The sequence below is a fragment of the Mus caroli genome, chromosome 4 (genome assembly GCF_900094665.2).
Source record: "Mus caroli chromosome 4, CAROLI_EIJ_v1.1, whole genome shotgun sequence".
In the NCBI taxonomy this organism is placed as follows: Eukaryota; Metazoa; Chordata; class Mammalia; order Rodentia; family Muridae; genus Mus; species Mus caroli.
In genome coordinates, this window is record NC_034573.1 from 86,557,302 (window position 1) to 86,575,591 (window position 18,290).

An 18,290-nucleotide genomic window follows, 5' to 3' on the forward strand; every position below is an offset into this window, starting at 1 on the left:
TGTAGACAGTTATATAAAAGATGGTTTTGATTATGGAAAGTGATGAGGGAAGACACAGCATTAAAGTGAACAGCATCTTTATATAAAAGTAGAGAAAGCTGACTGAGCAGTAAGCATATGAATTCATTCCTTGCAGCTCTTGATCTTGGGTGTGGCTGGCTTCTTCAAGTTTCTGTTTGACTTCCATGTAATAATGGAATATAACCTGATGTTGTAAAATAAACCCTTTCTCCCCTAAGGTGTTTCTGGTCAGAGCATTTTATCACAGTAGCAGAAATAAAACAAATATAGCCCCTGTTGGTCTATGTTGAATGAAGAAATATCTTTGCTTGTGGTTTCTCTTGATGCAAATCTTTGCTCCCTATGATTCCAGACTCAGTTTCCACCTAACAAGTTCTATTCACAAGGTTGGTCCTTGACTGGCATGTAGAAATTTGGTATTCTAATTATGCAAATAAAAGAGACTCATTGTTCTATTTTTATGGACCCAATGATCTTCTCCCCTCCCCAGGGTCTGAATCTAAATAGAAGACAATGGCATATAATCAGAGATTTGAGGGTAGAAACCTGAGCTCTGGAAGCCCAAACAAGCTAGGCTTGGTTACCTTTTCCTGATTTGCAAAGAGACTTAGAGTGGAGCTAGCACAGCAAGTTCAGATCCTCAGCACTTGTGTAAAAAACTGCATGAGATAGCATGCACCTTCAATCTCAGTGTTGGTGCAGGGCAGAAAAAGGAAGATATATGGGCTTTTTTTGGCAGCCATTGTAGCTGAATCAGTGAGTTCCAGGTTCAGTGAGAAACCTTGTTTCAAATAATAATATAATTAATAATAGGAGGAGGAAAAGGAACTGAATGTTTGAGGAAGACACCCAGTGTCATCCTGCAGCCGGCACACACACACACACACACAAACACAGGGAAGCAGATGATCATAGAAAGCAGAAAAGAATTCAGTGTGGCCATGTTGGGAAGGTGAACAGAGGGGTTGAGTGGACATAAATTTTTGTAATTGAGGGGTAACTGTGTGAACTTGAGCCTGAAATAGAGGAAGAATTGGGTCCAAAGGAATGTTACAGATATATGCATAATTAAACAGTCTTGCTTTAGATGCTGTCTCCTTGTTCACTGTCTCAATCACAATGCCACAAAGTGGTCCATAGATGTCCTGGCTCCTTGAGGAGACAAGGTGGTTCTCAGGATATGATTACCTCTTCTCCAGGGTAGAACACATGAGTACCCCTTTGACAAGCCTCATGGAAGAGAAACAGCATTGGTATCTCTCTGAAGTCACCTGCCTTTCCTATGATGGTTGAATCACATGTCCTTTCTCCACAATGAACTTGAACTAAGATTCAAACTACATAGGTCCTGTGTATTTTTCTAAACAACCTTCAAATGTGTGTGGCCTTGAGTATCCCTAAAATCACCATGGCTCTGGGACTCACAAGCACAAATGCCACTCACTGACTGTGGCTAAGGAATTATTTTAAAAAACAGAAGAAAATACATGACTTGAATTCTAGTGCTTTGATGATTAGGGTGCCAACCATGTTCAAATCAACAGATCATCTTTCATCTATTTTAAAATGTAAATATATTAGTCGGATTTCCAAATTCCATAGAAAATTGTTAAAATTCATCCTAAGGGACTTGACACTTTGTCTTCACTGTTTCTTTGGACCATGTTAGCTAAAATGGAAAAGAAATATGTCCAGTTAGGGTTTAGCTTTTTGAGCTCTTCTCCAAATAGAAGGGGCCCAAATGTTCCCAAAGGAGAGCCTTGAATGAATTAAAGACAATAATAATTGCCTGGTTAACTGTTCTCAACTCCAAACAAAAGGCCAACATGCCCACTTCTTTACATCCCAGCAGACATGCCCAACAGCTGTAACCTTAACCCTGTAAATGCTGAATTCACTGCTAAGGATGAAGCAAAACATCCCATAAAAATACAAATGGCTTTGTATCTATTTTATGCACACATAATAAAAAAATGGGATTATAAAATTATAGTTTCATGAATGTTATAAAGAGAAAAGCTCCAAAGGGGGGAATGTTACAAGTCCCTTTGCGTTTTGCCATGCATGGGGAGGGAGGTGTCAGCAAATCCCCATAACTGATGCTTTACTCTGGAGCCTATGGAGTCTCTGGGAGAGAGAGAAAACTCAAAAAATAAACAATGCACATGCACACCTGTAGCTTTGAGAAGCATTTTTCAGCCTACTAATGAGTTCATGTTCAAATAAAATGTCTGACCCTTAAAGGCTAATGATTTCCTACCATATTATAGAATGGGTCAATTTGGAATCTCTGAATTTTTTTTAAAGACAGAGAGAGAGAGAGAGAGAGAGAGAGAGATATCTTAATGGAGCCTCTTACTCTGACTTTCAGTGTAGCTATCTAGCACCACTGAGCTTTGCTTTTGCTACAATAGAGAAAAAGCTACTGCCATTTTTGAAGTTCTGAACAAGATCCCAGTTGCTCATATCTGGTTCTTGGCTGAAGTCTAATAGTGCCTGCTTTGGACTGCTTCAACCTTAACATTAATGATGCTCAGTGGAAATCAGAGGAGATTTCTCTGAACAATGAACTAAACTCAGACTCTGGGACTGTTGAACATTTAGCACGCCCCTCAGTGGGGCCATGAATTATAAGAGCATTGTGGTAACTGGATGGATTGTCTGGGGTTTAAGAGAGAGCTACCTATGGAAATGGATTTATTCTCCAATGAGAAAATCTTTAATCGTGCTTCCACCTGGCTCTGTACTACCAATGCAGAGACTAAGGTCATTCAAAACTGGAGGTTCCATCCAAAAGCTCCACCTCTTGGCAAGACATTTGAGCAGCTGCTTTGCCCAAACACCTTTATACAGTTAGCAGAATTAGCTTCAGCTGTTTAAATCCACGATCCTCATCCTCGAGTATATGAATGAGGTCAATAGTACACGTTAGTCCATGTACCATGGGGTCCTAGTAAAAGGTTTGCTGCTAAGATGCCTTCGCTAAGGGCAAAGGAGATGGAATGCACAGAGAAGAGCTCTTGCTGCTCTCTTTAAGGCCTACTTGCAAAGGAGAGTGCTTGTGTGGCAATAAGTATATGACATTCAGACAGGCCCTTCACTAGTACAGGAAGTTCACTTGCCTGCATTATTTATTTAAGTACTGTAATTTATAGTGAACAATGGCTTTTCTTCTGGGAGTGTAGAGGTTTGGTACATAACAAATCACTGGGGGGGGGCATGTGATAAGCCCCCAGTAAACACCTTCAACACTATAAGCAAGTGAATGGGTGGGCCCTGAAAATCCATGTTCAACTCCTAACTTCCCAAAACTCACGTGAGTGTGATTTATTTGGATTTAAAATAAAAAAAAGTCTTTACAGATGCAGTTAAGCATCTTGGCATGAAATCACCCTAAATTAGGGGATGATAGTCACAATTGCGAAAGGAAAGTAAAACGAAATTTCATAAAGAAGGTGCCCCTGGGCAGAGAGAGGCAGGGATTGATTTGTCTGCAATAAGATTCAAAATTGCTGGCCACCAGAAGCTGGAAGAGCATGTCTCCACAAATGCTTCCTTAGTAAACTGTGTGGTCAACACCTGAACTGAACCCTTTGGGTAGCAGGGGAGCAGGGGAGCTTTCTTCTGCTTCTTGACGTCAATTTTACAGCAACATTCAAAGCATCTCTAGGACCCTTAGCCAGGAACCCAGTGGCTAATGGGTTTCCCTTGGCAGCAATATCCATGATAGCTTTTGTAGTATTTCACTGCTGTGGAAAGAAATACATAAAGAAATGTGTCTCCTTGCAGAAGCAATAGGACATAAGGAAATCTGTGTGTGAACTATTTTTTTAAACCTATCTTGTTCCTTTGGTCCTTCTTAATAACCCTGCCATGTATCCCTTGACAGTTATACACACCTTAGGTCTTCTAGAAAATCCCTAGATGTGTGGGTAAATACTAAGAACCCATAGAGTAGACTAGAAGGCTAACATCCTTAATGTTTCAATAAAGCAGACCACTAAGCCATGACTCCAATATTTGGTGGACTAGAGTACTCCATGCTATCTGGCAAGGAAAATCTTTGAAAACAGCAATGACAATACCAAGAGAAAGCGAAAATAGCAAATAAACTGTAAAATACATAGTAAATACACATTGAATAAAAAAAATTCCTACCCCAACCCCTAAACAATAAGAAATTACAGATACAAGTGTGTATTTGTGCATGCACACACCTGCCTATACATATTCTTGTGTGTGTCAAGCTCATGGATGTGTGTTGCACACATACATGCCAAAGGCATTTCAAGCGCCATTTTACAGGCTCCCTTTACCTTTGATTTGGGCCAGGGTCTCTCACTGACATGGAACTTATCAAGGAAGTTAGACTGGCTAACCAGCCAGTTCCAGGGATGCTAATGTCTCTACCTCCTCAGTGCTGTGTTAAAAGCATGTGCAACCACACTTGGATTTTTTTTTACATGCATTCTGGGGTTCAAACTCAGGTCCTCATACTTGCAATGCAAGAACTTTATGCCCCAGTACAGGGGTACGCCAGGGCCAAAAAGTGGGAGTGGGGGGGTAAGGGAGTGGGGGGGAGAGTATGGGGGACTTTTGGGATAGCATTGGAAATGTAATTGAGGAAAATACGTAATAAAATATTAAAAAAAAAAAAAGTAGGGTGGATGGGTGTGGGTGTGCACGCCCGCGTACGCACAAAAACAAGCGCGTGCAGACCGGCCTCAGTCGGCCCCTCTGCGGGAGAATCAGAGTCCTGGTACAGGTGGGCAGGGAGTTGGCAAAAAGGGTGACAAACAGTCACGAACACACAGGAGTATTGTATCTGAATGTAATTTCTCAAAGTGAGCACCAGACTTATAATACAGAAGAAACACAAGAAAGCTAGGCGAATACACCAGCTAAGGTACATCGAGATGTATAATGGTTCTTTACACACACAAAACAAAGAAAATGCATACATAAAAAGATGGTGGGAACCCTATAGGTGGAACAACAATATGAACTAACCAGTACCCCGGAGCTCTTGTCTCTAGCTGCATAGGTCTCAAAAGATGGCCTAGTCGGCCATCACTGGAAAGAGAGGCCCATTGGACTTGCAAACTTTATATGCCCCAGTATAGAGGAATGCCAGGGCCAAAAAGGGGGAGTGGGTGGGTAGGGGAGTAGGGGGGTATGGGGGACTTTTGGGATAGCATTGGAAATGTAAATGAGGAAAATACCTAATAAAAATTAAAAAAAAAAAAAAAAGGAAAGGAAAGGAAAGACAAAGGAAAAAAAAAAAAAAAGATGGCAGGAGCCAGGCAGTGTTTACAACTGAGTTAGGAACAGCCCTATCTAAGATCAGCTAACCATGGGAGCCAGGTGAATGGTCTGATGCAATGCTAATCTATTGTTAAACCCAGGGGTCCCTTAGTAAATACCTAATTATACTATTCCTCTGGGCTTAGTGAAAAACATGCACCAGGGGAATTCCATTATACTAACCCTTTCATGAATAATACAATACTTCAGTTCCTCCTAAAACCACAACCCACCTTCTTTCTACTATTATGTAATGTAGGCTGCCATTCATGTCTGTAATGAGAAGTCTAAGTTTACTATTGAACTAGCCCTGAAAATACTAGCTCCTATCCGGCAAACTGTGATGCCTGATTACTGTCAATACTGGGGCACTTTGTCTGGATGAATAACATTCTTACAAAATTCCAAGCCCAGGGTCAGCTCAAGGACTGTCTAAGACATTGGTGAAGGCCAGGAAGTAAAGTTCAACCTGATTTAGGTATTTGTAAAATCATTTCTTGGAGGCACCTATAATAAAATAATACTGAAAGAAAGCACACAGATCCATACACTGACTAACACAGGGAAAGGTTTGGAGCATTCCTGCTATAGGAATGCCAAGGTTCCAGGACGCTAAGTTTCCGTGAAAATCTTTGCCTTGGGACTGCGTCCAAGCCTTTAGGCCTGTCAAACAGCCTTCACTGGAGTGGATGTGGCATGTGTGTATACCTATGTGTGGAGGTAAGTATGCATATGCAAGCCAAAGGTTGACATCAAGTGTCTTCCTCAATTTCTTTCTGATATGCTTTGAGATAGTTGTCTCTTACTGATCCCAGAGCTGATTTGGCTAACAAATCCCAGACATCTTCCCACTGTTGCCTCTCCAACAATGGGATTATAGGTAAAGACCTCTGGGCCTGGCTTTTACATGACCACTGGGATTGCAGCAAACATTTTCCTAACTGTTCCACCTTTTAGCCTTCTGTTTTATATTTTTAAAGATTAAAAAGAAACATGTGTAAAAGACTTGATACAGAAAACATGCACGAAACACACCAAAGATGAGAAGTTAAGCATGGTTCGTGGCTAGAATCATAGCATGTGGATGCTAAAACTTAAGAACTGACATGAGGGAAAAGCCAAATTAGGAGACTTACTAAGGTCTTGTCTCAAAACAAAAATGTTGTGAATAGCCCCGGAGCTAATAGTATTTGATGTTAATTCCATTCTCTGGTGAGGGCTTTCAAACAAGGAAAGAGTCATCACTCAGCTGATTTCCTGTAAACCTTCTTCACACTTTAATTTATAAATAAAGGCTAGAGCCAGTGATTGGGCAGAGAAAGAGGGGGAAAGTGGAGCTGAAGGTTTTGGGGACAACGGAGGAGGAAGAAGGAAAGTAGAGCAGAAGCAGCTGGCCTGGAGAAACCTCAGGTTCTAAGGGGGCTCTTATATGGGGAAGATGGTAGTGTAGTGGTTGATCTGCCCAATCTAGGCTCACAACATGTCTTCATATTAATTGTGTTGTGTTCTCATTGCCTGGGCTTATTTGGGTTGGAGATTTACCACAACACAAACAGATTACCAAAAGAGAATCAGAAATTCATGTAACAAAGATCCTGAAATTTTAAAGTTAGCATGAAACTGATGCCAAAGGCAAATGAAAGAGAGACTAAAAGTATATCAGAAAAGGATATAGAAATAAATCCACTTAACTGTTGGCGTGACCAAAAGGACATCAAAATGTGAATGAAAAGAATAGACACATATTTGAGCACAGGCAGAGTAGCAGACAAGTAACCCTGAAGGATTAAAAGTCTTATGCTGAACAAATTGAATCCACACTAAAATGGATTCAAAGGGACTCATAGGCAAGTATATGGATTATCTACTGCTACCTAATGTGGTGTTATGAACAATCACAAAAATCCTATGGTTCAGACCAAGCAGCATTTGCTTAGGCAGTAGAGTATAGGTTGACTGAAAGAGTTCCCTCAGTTTCTCTAGCCTGAATCTTGAAGTCCATTAAGTACATCTCTAGTGTGCCATTATAGCAGGGGCGCTTTTGATGATATAATTTGCTTGCCCAAATGAAAGAGCCATCCTGACCCTGTTTTGTTTCTTTAGCTCATTTTTCCTCTTCCTTGTCCTTCCTTGTCCCCAGCTTACATGAAATTACAAGAACACTGAAACTTGCAATCGCCACAACACAGGAACCAAATTGCTCCCATCAGGCATTGGCAAGATCCCACAAAATTCAGAACTGAAGCTCTATTAACACCACACAATTTAATCCAAGTCTGCTTGGCTCCTCCTACTCCTACTGCTCTGCTTTAATCCTTCTGTCCTAACATCACTGTGGAGCCAGTACCTAGTGTTGTTTTGCAGAGCTTTACTCTCTGTCAGTTGGATTGCCACAGGAGAGGCTGGACCTAGTCTGCTGGAATGCTTTTGGAGCCAAGATCTTTGGTTCAGGACTCAACAGTTAAGAGCTTAAACTGGTTCCCACCCCATATCCCAAGTTCTAATCCAAGAAGTTATTCTGCCTATGTTCTTGGGTCAAAAAAGCACAGGATCAAGAGAAGAAACAAAACTAATCAAGGTGACATACATGCCCTATCAGCTAGAGAAAAATGCATGGCTAAGCTCCCTACAGTAAGAGGAGTAAAGACCAACAAGGTCACGAAAGCAAATGGTAGGGAGGCCATTCAGTGCTAAGATCCACGTGAACCTGCCCACAACAGCTTCCAAGATATTAATATCAAACAACCAGAAAGAAGAAAAACAAATGGGCACTATATGACAAAGAAAATCTCAATCATGAATACCCAGAGATACCCAAAGTAATTTTCAGAATAATCCCCCCCCAAAAAAAAAATACAGAAAGCTATCTACATAAAGTAGGAGGATCATTGGTGGTGGGCAGAATTAGAGAAGTACTGATTTCTGATGTTGTAACCCAATTACTTCTGGGATGCCCAGTTAGAGTAGCAACTCTCATAGGATTCTCCAGCAACATAGCTGACTTCTTTTAAGTGATATCAAATTCAGAGTGTCACTGTTAATCATATGAAGGGGGAAAAAGTCTGGCTTGTTCAAGAGATTCATAGCTTCATCTACTGGATTTCCAGATGAGATGCATTCTAAATAAAGGCATCTGTACCTGATGGCTAGAAACACCATTTACTCTAGAACAATCTTCAGTCATTCAGTTTACAGCAAATCTCAAACATAGAAATCCTTTAGAAAGTACCTACTGAGCACTACTCACTAAGTAGGCTACTTTATTGATAGTTTAGCCTCCCTTCTAAAGGTCAAAAATAGTCCAGGCTCCATTCGTACTCCTTTGTGCCCATATACTATCCCTTGGGTCAGTTTCCTGATCACATTTATTATGCATCAAGTTGTGTCTATCATGTACAGACTTCCTACTACTTTAAGTTAGTCATAAGGATTTACTCTCCATCCCTCTTCTAAATGCATAAGTAAAATCACATTGATTTTGTAGTTTTGCTTTTGACTTGTGCCTTCATACATGCTTTCATGGTCAAGCACTAGTAAGTCATAATGGATGGCAACCAGTGAGCATCTAAGTCCTGTCTTCCTTGACCAGTCAGTATTAATGGAACTAAAATGGAAGATTAAATGATGTTGCGATTAACATCTAACAACTCCTTGATAGCTAATCTCTGTCTTCTGTCAGAATTATTTTACAGACTCAACAGCACATGCGTCCTCTTTGATACTTTTAAGGAATAAAATATCTCCTTAGTAATTTTGATTGAAGTGCATTGTAAGCAGCATTGAGCAGAGGGAATGTTTTTGATATTTAACAGATACAAATTATACAAATCTTAAGTGTATAGTTCAATGTATGGCACATCCATATAAAACCACTCAAACTGAGATATAACATATTTTCAGGATCTGAAAGCCTAGCTTCCTGCTATCCATCATTAATATTCCTGAAATGTAATTTTAATTTTGACCACTATTGCTGTCTTTTTATCTACTTTGGGGGATCTTATATATTTTCTACATCCATACTTATGAAGTCCAATCTTGCCTCTGTCTCCTTGAACATATGGAATGTGGTTATAATAATTGTTTTCATTTCTTTGTCTGCTGACTATCATCTCTGTTCATTCTAATCATTTTAATTGATTGGCTTTTCTCCTCATGTGGGTTATATTTTTCAGTTTCGTTGCATGCCTGGTGATTTTCATCCGGTGCCAGATATGGTGAATTTTATTTTGGCCACTACTGGCTGTTTTTATCTATATTCTTGCCCTGAGACATGGTAAATTTACTTTAAAACAGATTACTTGGGGGTCTTGCTTTTAAGAAGCTTTCTTTAGATCATCCCAGAACCAGTGCTAATCCCAAGTTCTACATTAGTATTCTACACAAAGCCCACATAAATCATGTTTTCTACCCTGTGCCATGGAAAAATAAATCAGTATGTGTTAAAAAGAGATTCAATGGTTGTTCCTAATATTTTCGCTTATATGTAAGCACTTGTGGCAACCTTCCCTGAAGACTCAAAGGAACCCCTTCGGACTTCTTCCTATGCCTAACTCTCATCCTTAGAGAATCCATCCACCTTGGCTTTCAGAGTCTCAGTTCCAGTTCCCCCACTAGGGAGAGCACAGAGGCCTCACATGCATGGCCTTCCTATGCCATAGTCTGAAAACATTCCAGGAGAATACAGGGTACTTCCTACTTTCAGTGCCATCTCCCAAGGATGGTTGTCCTTTGGTGCTTGCTCCCCATGGCTTAGAAACCACCATCACTTTGTACAAATTTTAGTTCTTTCAGGCAGGACAAGAAATCTGATTCAAGTTACTCCATCTTGAACTGAAAGTTTTGTCTTCTATACTTTACACATGATTATTGATTACATTCAATGTTCTTTGTGTGTGTATGACTTCAGTGACTCAGACTTATATCTAAACCATGCAGTTATTAAGTGTCCAGAGTTTATTTGCTTTAGTCTTGTTCACTATTTCTACCAACAATAAATGAACATTAGAATAGAAATTACTGCAATGCTATTGATAGGAATAATATAGTGGTTCTACTTAGAAATTATAAATTTGAGTACTGGTTGGCAATCACTATGTTCTCTTGAATATATCACTTGACCTCTCTAAAATTTGCTCAAAATTATTTTGGTCCAAGTGTTTTATAAATTAAGGTCTCTAAAAATATAGTGTGATTTTTATTTGGTAGAACCAATATTTTTACATGGTTTTATTTCTTACAACCAATAAAGAACTTGAAGTTTAACCTGATTAATTTCAAACTCACGGAATTCACTGATTGGACATGTAGAAATTACTTTCTAAATACCCATCATTAGGAAATTTATAAAAATAATAATCATATTTAGTAGTCAGATATTACCCTGTTATTGTGAAGTTTATAGTGAAGATAACTAGTGTTGAAAACTTCATGAATGCCTGTTGAACTCAGAGGCACATTGAGTATATATACCAGCAGTTGGGTTTTTGTAACATGATTAGCCTTCTAAGAAACACTGAAAGTAGAGTTTGTGCATTTTGCCTATTAGATGTAACTTTTATTCCATTAATGAGGTAAGAAATTCCATTTATATAAAAGATGAGTATGCTCTGATAATTTGGTTATAATGACATTGAGCTCTGTAAAGATAAATACACTGAAGGAACCTATTCTGCAAATATAAATTCAATTTCTTACACTGCTTTGAGTTTTCTTTTCTTCTTAAATTAAGTGGCTGAACATTAATTATTTCATTATCAGATAAGATAGCTTCATCAGTTGGAGTACAAAATACTCTCATCAAATCAAAGTGCTTGAGAAAAATTATCTTCAATCATTATGTTCTAAAACAAAAAACTTATGTATTATGTCTGAGGTTCCACCTCAGTCAAAGCTCCTCAGGATTTCCAAAGGCTCTGAGAGAAGTTTACTCTTCATCCACCACCGTCAGCCTTTCCTACTGGCAGCTAGATGCATACACTGCTGCTTGGTTTTGTCTTAGGCTAGAAGTAAGATAAAGGAAAATGCACTGGAAAGTGATTTAGAATACATTTGAGACATATGGATCTGGACTACTTCTATCCCCATAGATAGGCAAGTATCACTGGGAAGCAACTTAAGATTTCTGAGTTGATTTTTCCATCTGTAATAGCAGCAGCCTTATGAACCATGAGGCAGATCCAATTCTTACAAATAAAGCTCTTGGTACCAGGCCTAGGATGGAAGTCCCATATTAACTGCAGTTAATATCACTAATGGATACACTACATAGCCTGTGAGTCCTTCTTATAGAACAGTAGTACAAGTGCTACAACAGTGTAAGAGAACTTCGAGATTCCCTTCCGCTTACCCACAAGCCTATGAGCTGAGAGATTACGAACAATGATAATCTTCCTCCAAACAAAATATTCCTACTTCTGAACTTGGTATAGTTTCACTGTATAGCTTGTCATTCTTGCTTTGTTTAATGTCATGAGTGTATACACGTTGCAGTGTTTGCAGGGGAAAAAAAAGGTTAATCTGTATCTACAACCTACCACCTGTAGAACTCATGCATATCAGTTAATCTTCCCAACAGTGTTTCCTATCTGTAAAATTAAGGCTAAAAATATGTTAGTTCACTGTACAGACTAAAGCATAGCAAGGACTTAGCATAAAATAGTACTTAAGCAAATATTGTCTTCCATTAAGAAATTAAGCCCAGTATTATCAACTATAGACATGATTGTTTCTAGGTACTCTTCTGTCTGTTGATAAGGGGTATCTCTTCCCTCTTCAGATAATGGGAGTGACAAAAGTTCATTTGTTTAGAAAAAGTTCTGGGAGTAAGGTGCCTCTTGCTATATCCAACTACTCAAAATATCCTGGACAGCAATTGCCTTTTAGGAATGATGTTTTACATTGGACTTACTTAAATGTGCGTATAAGTGCATAGAAACATCCTCACAGTGGAAAAAAAATGCAACCTGTCAGCTTTGTGGCTATTCTCACAAGATGTTCAGTTACATTCTAATTAAAAGTTCAACCAGGAACAAACACACCCATGCTTGGACTTCTTTTGTTGTGAGATATTATGAAAAAAGCCCCTGAGCGTCTAGCCTTGAGAGCCTAGACTGGCTTGATACTATTAACACTGAAATTTTAAAAATTCCAGATAGCTGACTGTAGTCCTTCTGCTGAACAGCATCTACAGAAGACTCCCTGACTAAGTGGGAACCCATCTAATATTTTTAAACTGTTTCTGTAATATAACCATGAGGAACTCCTGTGGTGTCTTGTTGTTTACTAGGTCTTTAATCCTTTTGCTTATTTCCTAGATCCCTTCTTTGCTTCCAAAATAATTGGGTAGGCATCTTTGATCTCATTTTTAAAAGAAATTATGGGTAGAAATGCCTAGAAAAATCAAGGAAGTGGATGATTCACAAACACCAACTCTGTGTGGTCCAGTCACTGGGGAAGCAGGTTGATGGATGTACCTTCTTATACAGGTCAACTTTTCTCAGTCCTTTTATTTCTTCTTTTCCTTTTATATAACTGGTTATCTATGGGCTGAGAATGTGGTTCAGTCCTTAAGCATTTGTATACAAGGCCCCAGGTATAATCCCCAACATCCCCAAACAAATAAATAGGCATTAAGTAAAGGATAGTAAGCATAGCCTACAATAGAAGGCTCTCCCATCTACCTTTGTCTTTATTATGACTCTGCCTGAGAGGTCTCAAGGATTGTGTATGCATTAACTCTAGCTGGTGTCTACTGTGCCTCTTTTTCCATTGAAGATCCCTCTGTGCTTTGAGTTAGGCACCAGGATCTACATCGCCCCTCTCATCTCTCTTATCTTTCTTCTCTTTTTCTTATTAATACTTTTATTTTTTGACAGTCCAGTCATTACTGCCCTCCCAGTCCATCCTCCCACAGTTCTTCATCCCATTCCTCCTCCCCCATCTCCAAGAGAATATACACACACACCCACACACATACAAACCCCAACCCCACCTTCCCACCAGGCATTACGCACTCCCTGGGGCCTCAAGTCTCTCAAGGGTTAGGTGCATTTGCTCCCCCTGAGGCCAGACCAGGCAGTCCTCTGCTGTACTTGTCAGGGGCCTATGATCAGGGGCCTGGTTTGTGTCTCTGTGTCTAAGTGATCTCAGGGGTCTAGGTTAGTTGAGACTGCTGGTATTCCTATAGGGTTGCCCTCTTCCTCCTCAGCTTCTTCCAGTCTTTCCCTAATTCAACCACAGGACCCCCTGACTTCAGTAAATATTGGTTGGGTGTAAGTATCTGCTTCTGTCTCAGCCAGCTGTTTGTTGGGTCTCTCAGAAGACAGCCATGCTAGGCTCCTGTCTGTAAGCACACCATAGCATCAGTAATAGTGTCAGGCCTTGGAGTTTCCGGAGATGGATCCCAATTTAGGCTGGTCACTGGACCTCTTTTCCCTCAGTCTCTTCTCCATTTTGTCCCTGCAGCTCTTTTAGGCAGGAAAAATTGTGGCTCAGAGTTTTTGACTGTGGGATGGTAACCCCATCCCTCCACTTGATGTCCTGTCTTTCTACTGGAGGGGGACTCTACAAGTTCCTTCTCCCCACTGTTGTTGAGTCCTGAGAGTCTCTCATCTCCTAGGTCTCTGGTACACTCTAGAGCCCCACCACCACCACCACCTCCTACCTCCTCACTATCTCACATTGTCACACTCTTGACATCAAATTTCAACTTTATACATTGGCTCAGATTTCCATTCTTGCCCATTCTTTTCCATTCTTGCCAAACAGTTTCATACCACAGAGAACTGTGTGGCACATACACACATACACTGAGTGTGTGTTTAAAATAATCATCAAACTTTAAGTTGAAGCAAGTCATTTGAATATTTATTTAGAAAAAAAGTACCAAAGAAATAAAGGAATATTTGCCTCTTCAAAGTGAGTTATTAAGACTCTTATTTCATATTAAGGTACTGGCAGAAGATAAGCAATAGGAACTTCCTGGACACAGGTTAAAAGGCATGTGCTTTCTGAGGCAAAGGAAGAAACAAAAGGACAGCACACAGAAGGTAAAGGGTGGGGGGAGACTAATTATCCAGTCAGTCACCTTGGTCTTGTGCTTTATAAATCTGAACTTGCTTGTGAGGTTAAGAAAGTACTTTTCCACCACCCTGTTCTAAGGTACCCATGGAGTCTGTTCTCCATTCAGATTTCCTCAATGGCTAGAGGAACTTGCTAGACTCCTCAAAATGAAATGAGACTGATTCATCTCCCTAGCCAAACAATGATTTAAAAAAAAATCTCAAAGGCCTTAACATTGATACATTCTGACCTAGTATTCTGGCTAATTTTTTTTAACTTGACATAAGCTAGCATCATCTACAAACAGAAAAGGAGCCTCAGCTGAGAAAGTACTCCCATCAGATTTTAAGCAAGCCTGTGGGCATTTTCTTGCTAAATTATTATTGTGGGTGGGTGTCCATTGTGGGAAATTCCATCCCCAGGCAGATGGTCCTGAGATATTTAAGAAAGCAAGCTATGCAAGCCAGGTGGAAAAAACCAGTAAGCATTCTGCCCTGACTTCCTTCAATTACTGTGAACTGTAAGTATAAACGAAATAAACCTTTTCGTCCCCAGGTTGCTTTTGGTCTTGGTCTTTTTCACAGCAACAGAAACAAAGTAGGGCACCCAGGGATCCAAGCCTAGGGAATGTGAGCATGTGACAGATGTGCCCTATGCATTTATGTTTATTTGCAATATATGTAAAACCAGAGGAAAATGGAACATACTTTCCCCCATCGAGGAACCTTCTCTTTGCAACAGACGAACTGTGAAGCCCAGTCACAATAGATACATCCATCAATAAACCACAACCACACACATAAGGCTCTGGGAACAGGCAGAAGACAGGGAGAAAGATAGTAGCCGCCAGAAGTTTAGGGAGTCTGCTGTGAGATTGTGTCTCCTAACAATCTCAATGTCAGGAGCTACACCCTTAAAGTCTGACCAACATAACTACTGAAACAGGAGCTGAGCAAGGCAACACCCATGGTTGTGCCAAAGTGGACAGGGAAAAGCCCCTGGGGCCTCAACCCTACACAAAAACAATATAGGTAACTGGGGAAAGCTGGGAGCAGATGTAGTTGATACCAGATAGTCAGCCCTGAAAACATGCATATGAGTAACATTATACAAACTGAGCATGTCTTATTTAGGAATATGAGTATATAAACATATATTCATGCAGTAACGTGAAAAGGAAAGCCATGAATTCGAAGAAGAATGTGGAGTTGTTTGTGAGAGGGGTTGAAGGGAGGAAATGGAAGGAAGAAATGTCACAATTATATTATAATCTCAGAAATTTAAAAAGAAAAAGTCAAATTAGTCTTCCAAAAAATAACCTTGCTAATAAATGCATTTCCATAAAAGACAGTAAATTTATGTATCTGGAGGAAGTTTTGCTTTAAAGAGGAAACAGGGAATGTTTGAGATAATTACAAAGTGAAGTCCTTCTCAAAAACAGGCACGGGTGGGGAGAGGGCACCCCCATTGTGATGGTTTTAGTCATTCAATGCTAATCAAAGAACACATCAAATACAAAGAACACATCAGCCTAAAGGCAAAAGTGCCCATGCCCCAGGGGATCATCACAGCATATACTTATCCCAGAGCACAGGGAGATCTTTAAAGAGTTATTGGAATACTACAAAGATAACAAATGTATCCAATAGTGTAAGGAAAGCCATTGGAGACAGAGGTAACTTAGTTGAGTTTCCCTCAGAAGAAAATAGAGAATATACAATTTCACAGTGCAAAGAAAGGAGCGAGCAAGATATCCACAGTCAGTGATGGAACCCTTGGACCTTTAGGAAAGACACTGAAGGAGAACAGAGTTCACAAGTAGTCCTAACTCTAATCAGCAAACCTTTTTCTCCTCTGTGGCCTACACTCTCTCCACCTGAATGACTTCTGTAACAGAAACAATAGGTTCTGACTACTTAAGCTAAAACTGATAAAACAAAGTTAAATTGACTAAATACCAAATGTTATCACTTTTTTGATTTTAGAAAGGAGGAGGAGGAAGATGAGGAAGTGGAAGAGGAAGAAACAATGACATGGAAAAGGAAACTGACAGATAAGAAGTTGGCTGGAATGCTTTCTCCTAGCAAGGTGAGCAATAAAGCTTATCCTTTACTTCATAGAAAGAAGCCTACAGATTGTCTCTAAGTTCTCAAGAATAGGGCCTTTATATCCATAATGCTGAAATTTATAAACAACGCCTGGGTACAGGGAAAAGCATCAACAGTATTTTCTAGCTGTGGGCCCCATGTACTATACATCCAACTGCCATGCAAGATGAACAAACTAGTGCAGGAGTTGCATGACTCTTATTGGATAGGAGGGCAAATGCTTCTGACTGAACAAAGGGAATCCATTTATGATACCATACAAATGGTTAAAAGTCCATGACTGGGTTGGTTCATGGACCTACAGAGACAAGATACCTGATCAATGAAAGGATGCTCATCATGTTGTTTTGAAATACTTATGATGCCTATGGCCATAGATTAGTGTTTCTCTTAGGCTTGATGAGAGAAGCCTCCCTTGGCAATGGACAGCAATCACCACATAAAGATCACATAAGAGGTTCAAGTGCTGAAAATAAGCAACCATTAAGTGTTCAGCCATAAACGGAACTTCTGTTTCACATCCTCCTAGGCTTATGAAACATCAGTAGGAGGAGGAGCATTGAGAGAGAGAGAGAGAGAGAGAGAGAGAGAGAGAGAGAGAGAGAGAGAGAGAGAGAGGGAGAGAGAGAGAGCCTAAGAACAGGAACATGGCAACATGGGAGGGAGTGCTGTGAAATGCTGTCCTCTGGGCACATCCTGACCATCACACCCGTGAGCTTGCAGCACCTGTGATTAATTGCATACGATCTGCACAGGATTGGCTCTATCAGCATTCTGCCCTGGATGAGGGAAGATCTGTGAGCCTCCAACCCTCCTTGAGGAGCTGCAGGCAGTCGATGATTGGTGTTAGAAGTGTCAGAACACAGTCAAAAGAATGAGCCATGGTGAACAATTCCTTGAGGAACTATGAGAGAGATTCCAAGAAAATAGGCAGAGGGTCTTTTGCCTCCGGTGCACTTTGTTTCCTGGATTGTCCCTGGACGTGGCTTCATGCCTCCAGTGACGAACATTTACATTCAGTTTATAAAATGTGTTTATTCTTGTCGGATATCAGAACACAGCTATAGAACTCAATCTGGTCAGTGTATCCTGAATCTAGATACGGCCTTCTGCCGTTGTGCTTTCCCATATATAATCTATAGAATGTGCAAGGCACTGGTGTTTAAATTAGTCTGTCCTGAGAATGCTCGGGGAAAGGGCTGCTCTGGGTTAATATTTAGTATGTGCTTACTGACATTTATTTACACCATTCTGATCATGGTTTTTCTGAACATGACCCTCCTTGGATAACTGCTTTCCTTGTTACATTGATGTATAAAGTACACTGAAACTGAAGTGAAGTTGTCTACAGCTGTATGTAGTTCACCCCACTCTTTCAGGTCCTCAAACTCCTAGTCTCGAAGACACAGATCTACATAGGTCAGCAAAAGTTGATAAGGGTTTTTTTTTTCATTTGTGTAGCCACTAGCAAGTTCCATACATGGGTTTAAAAAAAAAATCATCCCACCTATGTGAATACCCTCCACTTATGTTTATCCCAGCAGGTATAACTGAATTCAGTATCACACACATATACACACTGTCACAAAGACATGACGGTAGAGGGGAACTAGTTGAGGAGGGATTCTGAGATAGGGATGAAAGTGACTGGGAGAAAAATAGGATCCAAATATGCTATATATGTATATGATATTGGAAAAAGGTAAATAGCAGAGGTAAAGAATAAGGCTTCTCCATGTGTTATGTGCATTTACAAGTGAAAAGTATCTAAATATTGAAAAGGTATAGAAGGAA